Below are 15,139 nucleotides of genomic sequence, written 5' to 3'. Positions count from 1 at the left end.
TGGAGAGAATATAGGCTTTGAGGAAGGTCTGGGCTTGAATTCGGGTTCTGTCACTCACTAGCATCATGGCTTTGGGCACGCCCTGTAACCCTTCTGAGTCTGTGTCGTCATCCGAAGAAGCTAAGACCCTGTTTGTGAGGAGGCTGCGGGCTGTGAGATAAAGTATGAAAAGTGACAGCATGGCGGTCACTGAACAAATGGCAGGTCATTATCACTAACTAGGTTTGTGTTTGATGGCTCCCCACAGGCTCTAGTTCTCAATCCTAACCGATTTGGATAACCCCGCTCCTGGCTTGATCTGGAGCACCCGTCCACAGATGGTATTCCTGTCCAGACCCTGACCTTTGACTCTTTGAACTCTACTTTATTCCCAAATTGAAGACATATAGGAAAGGAGTTTCACTCTATTTTAGCCCAGCTAGCTTTGCCAATCTCCCAGGTCCTCTTTTGCCTGATTTATGACCTAGTAGGGCCACAGTTTGGTTTGGAATTTCTAAATAATTTAATGTAAACTGGAATGCTTTTTAGGTAAAGTTTAATATACATGCAGGTCTAAGTTGGTTTGCTATTTCTTTTATTATCTTTTGAGATCTGTGAGCAATGGTCACTTCTTGGTTTGCAAAGAAATGCCTATCTCTTTTGAGTTCCAAACCAGTGAGTTTCTGGAAGTCAATTATGTTTAGCCCAGAGGATACTTTTGTATTGTTTTGTTTAAGAACACGTTTCCCTATGCTGAGTACTAAAAAGATACTATCTCAGTAATTTCTGTTGGGAGGTGAATCAGCAAATATAGAATTCCTTTCCTTAATATGATACCATCTGTAGTTTTCTTCGCAGGTGGCCCAGTGGTAACACATTCGCCTGCAGTGCAGGAGACACAAGAGACTCAGGTTCGATCTCGGGCTTGGGAAGATCCCCTGGAGAAGGAAATGGCAACCCACTCCAGTAGTTTTGTTTGTTCATTTGTTTATTCCTGTACCTTACTTAGGACTACAAAAGTTGTGAAGATGCTTAAATCAGATAATTATGTATTTCTGAAAGGACTGAAGAGATTAAAAATCTTTTATTAACAAATTATTAAAGAATGATATATTTTCAAATTCAAGCAGTATAGAATCCATAAGATATAACACTATTAACATCACCTTTAGAGGATTTTTTGCATGTGTACTAACAAACACATGTCTGAAAAATATATATGTTTATATGCATTCTTGTGAGTGTATTCACATAAGGCTCTGCAATTTGCTTTTCTCAATTACAGTGGACTCTTAGAATTTCTGTTTCAGTAAATAAAATTTTGGCTTCTTTATTTTTAATCATATGCATAATACTGTCACTAAACAGAGGTGCAATTTCAAATCAACTCATTCATTCTCATTCCTTACAACCACAGAACTTTTGGTTCTAATAGGATTTCACTGAATAGTACCTAATTATTTAAATAGACAGCTCTTCCTGTCTGATAATTCATGAATAAATAATTCATTAGTAACTGAGGACGACCACAAACTTATATTTCTATGAAAGAAGAGGCTTATTGAATTAGGAGGATTTGTATACCTAAGCAGAAATGGCAAGGCATATCGGAGAAGACATTGCACTAGAGGCCGAAGATCTGGATTCTAGTTGCGATTCTTTTGTGTTGAACAAGGCACCAATATCACTGGGCCTCAGCAGTGTCAGTAAGTGAGGATATTAATGTCTACCTGCTTAACTCATAAGGTTCTTGTGAGGGTGTCATAAAATATACGCAAGCACCTTGAAAACTATCATTTTTTGCTATTTTGTTATTTAATGATTTCAGTGAGTTTGAGCAATTGAGAGTAAGTTGATAGTTGACACTAATGTTGAGATCTCTAATTATAACATGTCTCAGAGATTGGCCACAAATTCTGTGTGATATCTTCCATTGAGAGGAGATGTCTAATTCTTCCCAGCTTGGGTTCCAAACTCATGAATGAAGGAGCCATCTTGGGTATTCCAGCATTAGCAGACATGACGTGGTGAAGAGCCATCTTAGATACTGTAATACATATACAGACAAAGTACTTATGCTCAATATATACAAAGAATTCTTATAACTCAGTGGTAATAAAACAAAGGGCCAAATTTCTCTCTGCCAGCCCCCTTGAGACGAGGGTGCAGACATTTTGTCGCTTGGCAATCAGATGCACTTTCTCAAGTCCTTCAGTCCTGAGCTGGTGATGTGAACATACAGAACCATTTAAGGTCACGCCGGTGGCACTGAGTCTAGCGGCTGGTGACAGAGGCTGCAGGGACAGCAGGGTGTCCTCAGAATCTGTCCCGTTGATGACGTGGCTTTGACTTTGTGTCCTGCTGGCCAGCTGGAGTTCTGGCCATTTTCCCAGACTGATTCTCCAGCCTTCTAGTCCTGTGAGTCACCTGCTATGTTTCCAATAAGTTCCTTTTTCTAAGCCCAGTTGCTATGGTTTCCGACAAAGAGCTCTCACTAATTTGACAGAAAAACCTTCTTGGGATATCAGTGAGAGAAGGCCATGTGTGCAACTTCCTTCCCAACTCAGCAATCTGTTTTTTTTATAGGACGTTTATCATTCTTTTCGTGTTATCTAACCAAAGGACTAGAAACCAAAAGTGTCTGTAAGTATAAGCCTGTCTATAGGGATGTTTGCCATTTAGTATTGTTGAGTTTTTCTCACCTTGGAAAATTAAAAGAGAAGTCATTCTAACATTTTTGGTATTCAAGTAGAAAGTATATTATGTCTTGCTGCTACTGCTGATGCTAAGTCACTTCAGTTGTGTCCAACTCTGTGCGACCCCAGAGACGACAGCCCACCAGGCTCCCCCGTCCCTGGGATTCTCCAGGCAAGAACACTGGAGTGGGTTGCCATTTCCTTCTCCAATGCATGAAAGTGAAAAGTGAAAGTGAAGTCACTCAGTCGTGTCCGACTCCTAGTGACGCCACGGACTGCAGCCTACCAGGCTCCTCTGTCCATGGGATTTTCCAGGCAAGAGACCTGGAGTGGGTTGCCATTGCCTTCTCTGATATTATGTCTTAGAATGTTTTAAAAAAAAATACATTGTTTTGGTCAAATCCATCTTGTCAGAAGAGTGTCTTGCTTTATTAATTTTTCCCATGTTCCCAGAATAAGAGACAGCAATCGAACATCAGTTCAAGGCCCCTTACAACTCTGAATGAATTTTAAGAAGAAAAAATTTCAATGAGGGAAAGCTTCCTGCTCTAAAGGTGAAGTCTCAGAGAAGAGGAAGGAGTAAGAAGTCAGAAGAGAGGGCCACAACAGGAGTGGAGAGAAGATGGAGACAATAAAAAGACATGAACTCTGAGCACAGACCCAGGATGCCTCTGTTACCATTGTGTTCATACTCTTTAGATGGTGCCCTGAGACTCAGCTCTACTGCTCCAAACTGCCCAGGAACAGGTGAGAGGCAGGTGGTCAACTCAGTCATGGTCCAAGAGCCCTCACTGAGATGCTCTCTCCAAGAAGAAGGAGTACTGAGGCCACAGAGGCTCCAGTCTCAGCCCAGAGGTGAGGGTGCAGTGAATGGGCACAGGCTACCACTCCCCTTGCATATAACACCCAAACCAAGTTGGCCACTTACCTTCTCACTAATAAAGACCATTATGTCATGTTTTCACACATGCATGCTCAGTTGTGTCTCTTTTGCGACCTCATGGACTGGAACCAGCTGCCATTTTCTCCTCCAGGGGATCTTCCTGACCCAGGGTTTGAATCTGGGTCTCATGCATCTCTTGCATTGGCAGGCAGATTCTTTACCACTAAGCCACTTAGAATGTCGTGTTTGGTTTAGTTGCTAAGTTGTGTCCAAATCATTGCAACCCCATGGACTATAGCCCACCAAGCATGTCATGTTTAATATATATTAAAAGACATTGGAACATATACATAAGTGATGAAACACAGTAATAAAATGGAGACCCTCCATCCCACTACCCAAATTAAGAACTAGAATGTGTGTGTGTGTGTTAGTTGCTCAGTCATGTCCGACTCTTTGCAACCCCATGGACTTTGGCCCCCCAGGTTTCTCTGTCCTTGGAATTCTCCAGGCAAGAATACTGGAGTGAATTGCTATTCCCTTCCCGACCCAGGGGTCGAACCCTGATCTCCTGCATCACAGGCAGATTCTTTACCATTTGAACTACAGGGAAGTCAAGAACTAGAACTAAAACTACAAGGAAGTCAAGAACTAGAATAGCCAGTATTAATATTAAATTTGCCCTTTCTTTTTAAAATTCCTAATATGGAGTGCTTAATTCTATCAAAACACATATGTAGACTTGGGTGAACTGAAATAGACTAATACTGGATAATATTGGAGTAGGTTGCCACTTCCTACTCCAGGGAATCTTCCTGACTCAGGGATCGAACCTGCGTCCCTTGAATCTCCTGCATTGGCATGTGGATTGTTTACCACTAGTGCCACCTGGAAAGCCCTAAGAGTGGTTATTCAGTCTTTAATTACATATTCCTAGTTATGCTGTTATTGAACAGCCCCCTTTTAGAAGAGTCTTCCTTATATTGAACGGGAGTCTGTGTCCCATGACTTCCACCCATTATTCTTAGCTTTACCATTGGGAGGCACTGTGGTTAAGAGTGCAGATTCCAAGATACAGAGAGGATTAGCATGGCCCCTGTGTAAGGATGACACGCAAATTCATGAAGCATTCCATATTTTATTAAGAAAAAAAAAAGAGTGCAAATTTCAGAATTGACTAGATCTAAGTTCAAAGCTCAGTCACTTGCTGATTATGTGATCTTGGCAAGTTACTTAGCTTCTTTGTAACTCAGTTTCATCTTCTGTAAAGTGGGACTAATAATACTATCCATTTTATAAGACAAGCTGGACGAGACCATAAATGATGGCCTGGGTTTGAGGACTGTTGAGGTTTGCTTTGAATTACTGTAGCTTCTGTGTATTATCTGATCATTTCGGAATTACAGTACACTGTTGTTCACAAACCGGAATTATAGTGGTTTTTAAAGGTTAGTGGTTTAGTTTTTCTTCAAGTATAAGGGAGTAGCCAGTCCAGAGCTGGTATTTTTCTGCTCTGCCATTTTTAGTGGGTGGTTTCATGATTCAAGAAGGCCACTGAGTTCAAAACACCATCCGAGTTCCAGACAGAAAACTCAAAAAGGGAGACAGGGTACATGCCAATAGCCTTTCTTCTTTTTAAAGAAGCTTTCCTGTAAATCCTACTCAACAATGCTCACCTGTCATTGGACAGAGGTAAATCATGGGGCCATCCTTGGCTGTAAGGCAAACTGGGAAACGTAGTCTTTTAGCTAGAACGTTACCATCCTAAATAAAATTAGGATTCTGACACCAAGAAAGAAGAGAAAAATGGGTATTGGCAGCTTGCAGTCCCTGCTAAGTAAATTAATCAAGCACACACACACTGATAGAGAGTACTCTGCTTTACTTAAAGTCTACTGAGTTAAATATTAATCACATCTGAAAAATGCCTTGACAGAAGTCTCTAGACTGGTGCTTGACTGAGTACTGTGACCCAGCCAGACTGATCCACAAAATCAGCCATTACACATACATTAAAGTTACAAACAGCTTTGGCAGCTCTGTGCCTCTGTTTCTAATGGATTGAAGTGGACATGAAGTTCAGTGAATCTACCAGCCCTGGAGGAACTTCCCAGATCACAAGAGCCCTGAGCCTTGGCTTGCCTTTTGCATCGTTTCTGGATGGTGGGGTGGGGAGGTGCAGGTGGCAGGAGGGATGTCTGATGCTCTGGGGTCACCTTGTTACCATGGAACGCAGCCTTTGTGTTAGTCACAAAATATTTACTTCCATGTTTTATTTCTTACTGAGTCCAAGGGCACTACAGGCCTAGCCGGAGCCTGCTGTGAGTCACGCATGGGTTCTGTCAGCTCACTCACCTAGACCTTTCCAAGGCTCACCCAACTCCACACAGAGTTCATTCTCATTCCTAACAAACATTTGATAGTCACTCTCACATCCTCTCATAAGTATTTCTTCTCCTATACATACCTGGTTTCCATCTTAGCACTTTATAATCTTGGATGTACATTGTCATATTGGCGGGGGGTGGGGAGCGGGTAGTGGTGATGGGAGGGTGGGAAATGGGACATGTTAGTGCATTTCTCATTGTCACAGATGTTAGTGTGCAATGTAGTTAAATGCAGACTTTAAACAGCGGAGTTTTATAAGTTGAATAATAAAAGCAGTTTGTTTATAAGCACATGAATAGCACTCGATAGAGGAAACAAATCCTGTGTTCACAGGGGCATTTCATTTGCGGGTGTACAGCTCCCTCCCACTTCTGACCTGAAGAAGTCTGATCTGGTGACAGCTCGTTTTGCAGACATCACAACTGGAGCAAAGCCAGATCAGAGGAAAGGGGCAGGGGAAGGGTGGACTTGGTATTTATTATTTGGTGATACGCTGTAACTAAGCAGGAGCTTTACTGCACTTTTCCTCAAAGCCTCCAGATATGAAATGCAGGTAGAATTGATAGGGTAGAGGCCGAAAGAGAGCACTATGATGTGCTTGCAGTTATGTCTGGTGGTTTCTTACATTCTTACTTATATTAATAATGGAGAGAAATAGTGGCAAGGGGTGGGTTGGACAGAATGCATTTCACAACTGTCTCTCTCTCTCTCTATATATATATATAATATATAATCTTCAATTTGAAACTTCCCTTGGTTTCCACAGCCCAGCTGCAGAAGGCCACCCAATTAGTTAAAAAAGGTTTGAAATCAGGGCTGGGTTTCTTTGTGTGAACTAAAATAGAGGAAATGGCTACAATTGCCTTGCCAGGGGTGTTCAACCCTAAATTAGACTAAAAAAGCCATCATATAACATCAGACAACTTAAAAAGATGTAATACGGGAACTGCCTACTTTGCACATCTGTTAAGAACATCTGGCTTTGGCCTGAGCCCTGATAACTCTGACAGTTAGCTGGTGGCCCACAGATTAGAAAAAGAGACAAACCCTCAACCTGTCAGGCTCATGGCATAACCACTAAGCCCAAGGGCGAAAAGAAGCTGGGGCATTTGAAGCTGCCATCATGGCCTATGCTCAGCTCACATTCTGACTGCAAACTTGAAAGAGGCTTCTGGGGACTCAGGTGCTGGCCTCAGGATGCTGTCACTCTGTACCTGGCCCCAGAGGGCCCTTTGGCACCAGCATCATTGTTGTTGGGGGAGGGGCGCAGTTAAGGGGCTGCATCCCTCAATCACAGCTCCATTTCTTTGGTGGTATGTGTGTGCTTGGTCGCTCAGTCCTGTCTGACTCTTTGTGACCTCATGGACTGTAGCCTGCCAGGCTCCTCTGTCCATGGGATTTTCGAGGCAAGAATGCTGGAGTGGGTTGCATGCCCTCCTCCGAGGGATCTTCCCAACCCAGGTGGTACTGGGTTGTTGAAGAGATGTGCCCTGTGGCAGGCTGCATTTTCCAAAGATGGCCACGACGACATCTCTCATCCCACATGCTAGTCCTCATCAAGAGGCAGAGTCTCACTTCCCTGCCCTCGAGTGTAAGCTGGCCACAGTTACATGCTTGCAGCCAGTAATGTGTCTTGGAGATGGTGACTTCCGAGGTTGGGCTTAGAAGGCCATGCAGCTACCCCCAGGCTTTCTCAGAAGGCTTGCTTTTTGGACATCCCTCCTTTGGTGCTCTGTGTCAGAGCCAGCCGCCACGCTGTGGGAAACCCCAGTCACAGGAGAAGGCCACATGCCCATGCTCCTATTGACAGTCCCAGTGGAGGCTGGCCTTTGAGTCCTTTCAGCTTGATCCCAGACATATAAGGAAGGAAGCCTGCAGATCATTCCAGCTCCCAAATGAGTTTTGCAGCTGAGGCCCCAGACATCATGAAACAGAGACAATATACCCCTACTCTGTCCTATCCGAATTCCTGACCCCAAGCATCCGTGAGCACAATAAAGTGGCTATTAAATTGATGAGGGTCTTCCCAGGTGGCACTAACGGTAAAGGATCCACCTGCCAATGCAGGAGACAAAAGAGACAGGTTTGATCCCTGGGTCAGGAAGATGCCCTGGAGGAGGAAATGGCAACCCATTCGAGTATTCTTGCCTGGAAAATCCCATGGACAGAGGAGCCTGGCTGGCTGCAGTCCATAGGGTCACACAGAGTCGGAACCAAAGGAAGTTTTCAGTTGAAGATCTATATCGTCTACTAGGTTTGGGGTGGTTCATTATACAGCAACAGATAATCATAGCGTGTCCATAAGACAAACTTTCAGAGGAATCTGAATGCTATTAATCAGTACAACCCGTTCACTCTACCCACCTCCCCAGGATCCTTCTAGGCATGCCCATCACTATGTTACACGAAGTGCACTTTTGTAAGAGAAGTATAGGGCTACTACCTGCTGCTTTTTCATAGGAACAGAAAAAGATACCCATCCCTCTGAGACAGCGTGGTCCTGCCCCACATCACAAGCCTGGCAGGCCAAGTGCATACTCTTAACCTGGTAATATCTTGCGTAGTGTACCTGGTGATATCTTGCATAGTGTACTGTACACAGCAGCCCTGGAGAAGTGTAAAAGTAAGTCTCTCTTAAGGAATGTACATTCTTATCTATATGAAATATGTGTATTTTATAAAAGGAAAGTGTCAAATGCTGAATCATGTGCTAACACTGATTAGAAAAAGTTTTGTGCCCTGTGGACTGTAGTCCACCAGGCTCCTCTGTCCATGGAATTCTCCAGGCAAGAATACCGGAATGGATTGCCATTCCCTCCTCCAGGGGATCTTCCTGACCCAGGGATCAAACCTGGGTCTCCTGTATTGTAGGCAGATTCTTTACCATCTGAGCCATAGTGGAAGCCCATAGAAGAAGCACTGAGCTTTTAAATAGAAGATCTGGGTAGAAGAACTGGGCTCAGGTTACATTCTGCTACTGACCAGTATTCAAGGCCTTGCTTGGTGTCTGGGAACAGGTGCCTGGATTCTTTGAACTTTGGTGTCTTTCACCTGGGTAGTAAGACTTGGCTCTTAAGTGGTCACTGTCAGATATTCCCCACTTATGGTAGAGCGGGGTCTAAGGACTTAGAATTACTGCCAAAACCTGGACTCAATAACTCATATGCACATTTTATTTGTTCATATGGCTTGGTTCTTAGGAGAAAAAAAAAATCACCTCAGTAGAAAAGTCTTCCCCAACCACCATCTTTAAAATATCAGAGCTCCGTGACCACTACTGTTCCCTCTCTGTGGTGGATTGGGGATGGCCGCACGTTCTTTGATCCCCTTCCTGTGGAGAGACAGCGTCTCTGTCACTTACATGTAGGCAGGTCCTGTGGTTTCTTTGAGCAACAGAATATGGCAGATGTGGGGCTGGGACAGTTTCCAGGCCCAGGCCTTAGGAGGCTGACAGTTTCCACTTCCTGCCTCTTAGAACAGTTTCTCTGGGAGTCCTGGATTTGATTACCCGAAGCTGCCATGCTCAAGTAAAGTGGAGGCACTCCACTCAAGAATTCCAGCTTAGCCCAGGCTTCTGGTCACCTCCACTGAGGCTGCAGACGCTCTGGACCTTCAAGACTAGTCCATTTGCCAGTTGACATCACTGACTAGAAGGACTCCCCCATGTGGGCCCTGTCTGGTCCGCAAAAGTATGAGATGTAGTAGAACAGTTCTTATTCCAAGCCACTAAGTCTTGGGTGGTTAGTTACACAGCAGTTCCAGTATCTGGAACACCACCCCTCCGTCTGCTTTGTTTTCCTTACCTCCAGTGGTGTCCTGGATCTGGCTCATACTGGCCTGTGAGAACAGAGGATAAAATTTTCAGGAATTCTGTGAGCTAGTTATTAAACAAAGCCATCACTAAAAATTAAATAGTTCAAATTACAATGAAATTGATAATGTTAAAAACAAAAGTAATAGATCCTAAAAACTCATAACGTCCTAGTTCTTTTACTATGTTTTACCCTCATCTGTGCTTTGAGGTTATATCCCTTGTGTCTGTCTATGGTGGGGCTACTCTGCAATAGTGCATTACAGCTCATCTCCTCCCAAGTCCATGGTCAGGGATATCACACTGAGAGCTTGAAAGTCACCGTGTGTGTCGGCTAAGTCACTTCAGTCATGTCTGACTCTTTGTAACCCCATGGACTGTCACTGTTGCTGCTGCTGCTGCTGCTAAGTCGCTTCAGTCGTGTCCGACTCTGTGCGACCCCATAGACGGCAACCCACCAGGCTCCCCCATCCCTGGGATTCTCCAGGCAAGAACAATGGAGTGGGTTGTCATTTCCTTCTCCAATGCATGAAAGTGAAAAGTGAAAGTGAAGTCGCTCAGTCGTGTCCTACTCTTAGAGACCTCATGGACCGCAGCCTACCAGGCTCCTCCATCCATGGGATTTTCCAGGCAAGAGTACTGGAGTGGGGTGCCATTGCCTTCTCCGATAAATACCACAGAAATTATCAAATGCCTTCCAGAGGGCTGGTTGTTAACTATGTCTGAGCTCGCCGTTACTGCTGTTCACTGTATTTACAACCAACAGATATCTTAGGTATTTTACTGAGTATTTCTTTATTGTTTCCTTCCTCAGTGGACTCTAAGCTTCCTGAGAGGAGAAACTTTATCTTTTTTTTTTCACTGTTGTGCCCCCAGAACCTCAGAAAACATCAGGCACAGAGGAGGCATTCTATAAGTATTTTGCATGAAGGCATTCTGCTCTGTAGCATATGTGTAGTGAAATTCATAGGTCATTTGCCACATCCTCTTCTCTGGAGACCTACTGGGATCGCTCTCAGCAGCTGTGTGATCTAAAGTGCTGGCCACAGACTCGTAGTTCAAGCTAGACCAGTGAACATCCCTTAACCACACATTTGGAGTTAAGTGAGGGAATCCAAGATGAAGTGGGTGTGTGAGGATGAGGGAGTGTGAGCACAGGCCAGCAGTTGTGGAATGACAGGTACTTTAAAACTTTCGGGCTTGCAAGCTATAGATGTCCTTTTCCTGTTCATCATGGGGACTGAGTAGCAAAGAAAGCTCTTCTTCCAAGAAGACAAAGCCGTTTCTCAGAGAGACACAGTGATGAGTGATGGCTGCTTCCGAGGTCTCATGTATTCTCAACCTTGGGTCGCCCTGTATCTTATAAAATGTTCTCTTGGTGTGTATTCACTAACTTAAATTGATTTCTGCAACCCAAAACACCCTAACAAACACAATCTCTGTGTTTGTTTTAATATAATTTTTAAAATTATAAAAAAAAATAGCCATGTGTCTCTCTGGGTCCTTTTAGTAGTTTTGGAAGGATAAGTCATGTTTAATCTCTATGGTCTGAAAACACGTACATGAGGTTTGTTGTTCAGTCACTAAGTCTTGTCCGACTCTTTGCGACCCCTATGGACTGCAGCACAGGCTTCCCAGGTGATTCTAGTGGTAAAGAATCCAGCTGCCAATGCAAGATTAAGATAAGAGATAATAAGAGAAATAAGAGATGCGGGTTTGATCCCTGAGGTGGGAAGATCCCCTGGAGGAGGGCATGGCAAACTACTCCAGTATTATTGCTTGGAGAATCCCATGGTCAGAGGAGCCTGGAAGGCTCTGGTCCATGGAGTTACAAAAGAGTTGGACACGACTGATGCGACCTAGCATGCACACATGGACTACAGCACCCTAGGCTTCCCTGTCCTTCAATGTCTCCCGGAGTGTGCTTAAATTCATATCCATTGAGTTGGTGAGGCCACTCAACCATCTCATCCTTTGGCCTCCAGAAATTTGTCTCCTCAGTCACAATATGTTGGAAATTACGTAAAAGCTATGACAAACCTAGACAGTGTATTGAAAAACAGAGACATCTCTTTGCTGACAAAGGTCTGTATAGTCAAAGCTATGGTTTTTCCAGTAATTGTGTAGAAATGTGAGAGTTGGACCACAAAGAAGGCTGAGCACCAAAGAACAGATGCTTTCGAACTGTGGTGCTGGAGTAGACTCTTGAGAGTCCCTTGGACAGCAAGGATATCAAACCAGTCAATCCTAAAGGAAATCAACACTGAATTCACTGGAAGGACTGATGCTGAAGCTGAAGTTCCAACACTTGGGCCACGTGATGTGAAGAGCCAACTCACTGGAAAAGACCCTGATGCTGGGAAAGATTGAAGGCAGGAGGAGAAGGGGCAGACAGAGGATGAAATGGTTGGACGGCATCACTGACTCAATGGACATGGGTTTTAGCAAACTTTGGAAGATAGTGAAGGACAGGGAAGCCTGGCATGCTGCAGTCCATGGAGACGCAAAGAGTCGGACATGATTGAGTGACTGAACAGCAGCAAAGGTTAAAATATACTTGTGGGTTGAAACAGAAACGGCTTCCTTTTGCATCAGTTTACAGTTTATATTAGGACCATGACTATGGAAAAGACACTAGAAACTGACGTGTGCAGGTCCACATCGGAGAGAGTTTCATGTAATTATTTCTTATTATATGATCAGTTTTAGGCAGAAGGAAAGTCTGATTTGAGACAGTCTTTTTTACTGTGTCAGAGAAATCCTTGTCTAAGGACTTTTTCATGAATAAAGATGATTCATGGTGTTATTCTTTATCTTGCCACTTAACCTGAAATTTTTATCACAGGTAAATGACATGAAGGTCTTCTATGACTTGTATTCCCCACAATCAACACTTTATGGCTTTTCAGATTTCATTTTCCTCACAACAGCCTACTTCTGTGCAGGGAGCACATTTGTTCTTTACTCTTCCGCTTGACCACGGAGAGTGTTTAGTCTCCATGTTTGCTAAGTGAGCCCATTTTGGGAGGCAGTTTCATGATTAGTTGAACAATCGAATTCATTCACCCTACTTGGGTTTTTCCTCTTTGTTTTGATGTGGGTTTTTTTTTTACCCCTTCATGAAGAAACAAAACAATTCAATTCTGAATTTGTATTCTGGTGGCAACTTTTCTTGGATTTGCCAGCCTACATTTTCAAAATGAGGGTTTTCAAAGCTACTGCCCATTTCAGCACCATTTTGTCTAAACTGACTCGTATCCAAACAATTTTGTTGTTGTTGTTGTTGTTACCTACTTGTTAAACCATTTAAATTTATGTTTCATACCTCAATGAAGTCAGAGAAAAAAGGAGAGCACTTTGAATTGAGCCCCTGCTGGTGAGTTAAAGAGCAGTTGCCCTTCACCCAAGCTACCTGCCAAGTCCTTTTTACTCCTTTAACTTAAAGGCAGGAGGAGAAGGGGACGACAGAGGATGAAATGGTTGGATGGCATCACCGACTCAATCGACGTGAGTCTGAGCAAGCTCCAGGAGATAGTGAAATACTGGGAAGCCTGGCTGTCCGTGGGGTCGCAAAGAGTCGGACACAACTGAGCAATTGAACAACTTAAAACAGATTGGCCACTTTCTTCACACGAGCTGCACCCTCCAGCATCATTCTGAAACCCACCTTGATGAAAGCTTTGAGCAACTCCTCACTCTATTTGCTTTTCTTTGGCTGTTCTGAGTTGAGACACCTTTCTTTTTAGGTGCCAAAAACTGTACTGCTCTTTCTTCAAAATATACACAATTATTAAAAATACTTGAAAATACACACAGCCAAGTGATATAAATGCTTGTGCTCAACACATAGATTTAACAATACTTACTTTTTGCCATAATTGCTCTAGGTCCTTTTTCTTACAGAAATTGAATATTACAAATGGAAAGAAAGCCCCTTTTGCAGCCCTGTCTTTCCATTGTCTCTCTCCTCACGACTGGTTTTAAAATGTCACTATAAGAGTGATGGCTTCATGTGTTATATTCCTCAGGGCTTTCCCAACTGAGAGGCACTGTGATTTAGGCCCATTTACGTCTCGACAATAACAAAGCCCATATTTGAAATGAGTATCCAGGTGCATATCCTGTGCTTTGTAGAGTGACAACTGCATCTATGCTTTGGAGTGACTCACTGTGATGTCGCCAAAAATCTTGGCTTTCTCTGTCCACCAAAGGCAAATAAAAATACAGAGACACAGTCTGGAGGAAATAGAAAGGTGGCTTTTAATCATCAGCTAACGGAGGGGAGACTGTGCCGCATGAGGAATCAGGGGATATATAGATATGGGCTTGCAGTCGGGTTGGTGATGAGGAACGAACGTGTATCTTATATTCTTATATTCTTCTTCCTGTAACATTGTTTTAGAAAGAGTCATAGACTTGCGTCAGGCGGCTTGGTAGTTAGGTCCACTGTCTTTCTTGAACTGTACTATGGCCTGCTTTCTGTAGCATGAAAGGAGAAGCATTACAAGGTATGTGTGTGTGCTGAGTCGCTCTAGTCATGTCTGATTCTTTGTGACCCCATGGACTGTAGCCTGCCAGGCTCCTCTGTCCATGGGTTTCCCAGGCAAGAATACTGGAATAGGTTGTCATTTCCTCCTCCAAGGGATCTTCCCAACCCACGGAATGTCTCCTGCATTGGCCGCTGGGTTCTTTACCACTAGCGCCACCTGGGAAGCACCAAGTGGTCAGCAAAGAGAGTGCTGGAAAGGTGAGCACCCAACACAGGATGTGATTATCATATCCGGTTAATCTTTCTTAGTCTCTAGACTACAGATTAGGAAGAGTTAAAGTAAAACACGTTCAGAAAAGGCCAAGAGAAAAAAGAAAACATTTTCCTCTTTTTTACTGCAACAACTGCAGTGGGGACTGTGCTACTTTCGTTTTCCAACTGAGAATTACCACCCTTTTAATAAGGTCAATGAAGAATGGCACTGAAAGTTACAAAACCAAGAATATCTGGGACCTCTGCGCTAAAGGAAATTCCAAAGGCACTTTGGTGATTCAGCAAGGGGGAAAGAGCCAAAAGCTAAATCCCCTGATTCCCATAGATGTGTCCTCCCACATAGACGAATAGGTGGTTCTATTTCACTCTCAGATCTGAGCTGCACGAGGCAGCCTGAGTACTCACTTTCAAGAAGGTAGCTCCCATGTAAGACAAATGGAGATTCTGGAGAAAACTTGCAGACAGCCTGCCAGAGGGGATAATCTGTCTCCAAGTTGGCATCTCCCAAGTGTCTGATTCTAAAGCTATAAAACATGAAAAGTGTGTGGGAAACAGGCAAGCTAATTCCAATGGTGCATGTCTGAGCTGTCCAATACTTGCTGACTTTAAGAGGCCTTTGT

At 43.6% G+C, this 15,139-nt stretch overlaps 1 pseudogene; it reads left to right on the top strand.

Annotated features, from left to right (window-relative positions):
• The first annotated feature begins 4,601 nt into the window (after window positions 1–4,601).
• On the top strand, window positions 4,602–4,699 carry LOC147364266 (U6 spliceosomal RNA; annotated as a pseudogene).
• The last annotated feature ends 10,440 nt before the right edge of the window (window positions 4,700–15,139 follow it).

Source organism: Bos grunniens, chromosome 10 (assembly GCF_055505025.1).
Source record: "Bos grunniens cultivar Pamir isolate PY7600 chromosome 10, Bosgru_T2T1.0, whole genome shotgun sequence".
NCBI lineage: Eukaryota > Metazoa > Chordata > Mammalia > Artiodactyla > Bovidae > Bos > Bos grunniens.
The sequence above is the reverse complement of the archived record's forward strand: the minus strand, read 5'-3'. Positions and strand labels throughout refer to the sequence as shown.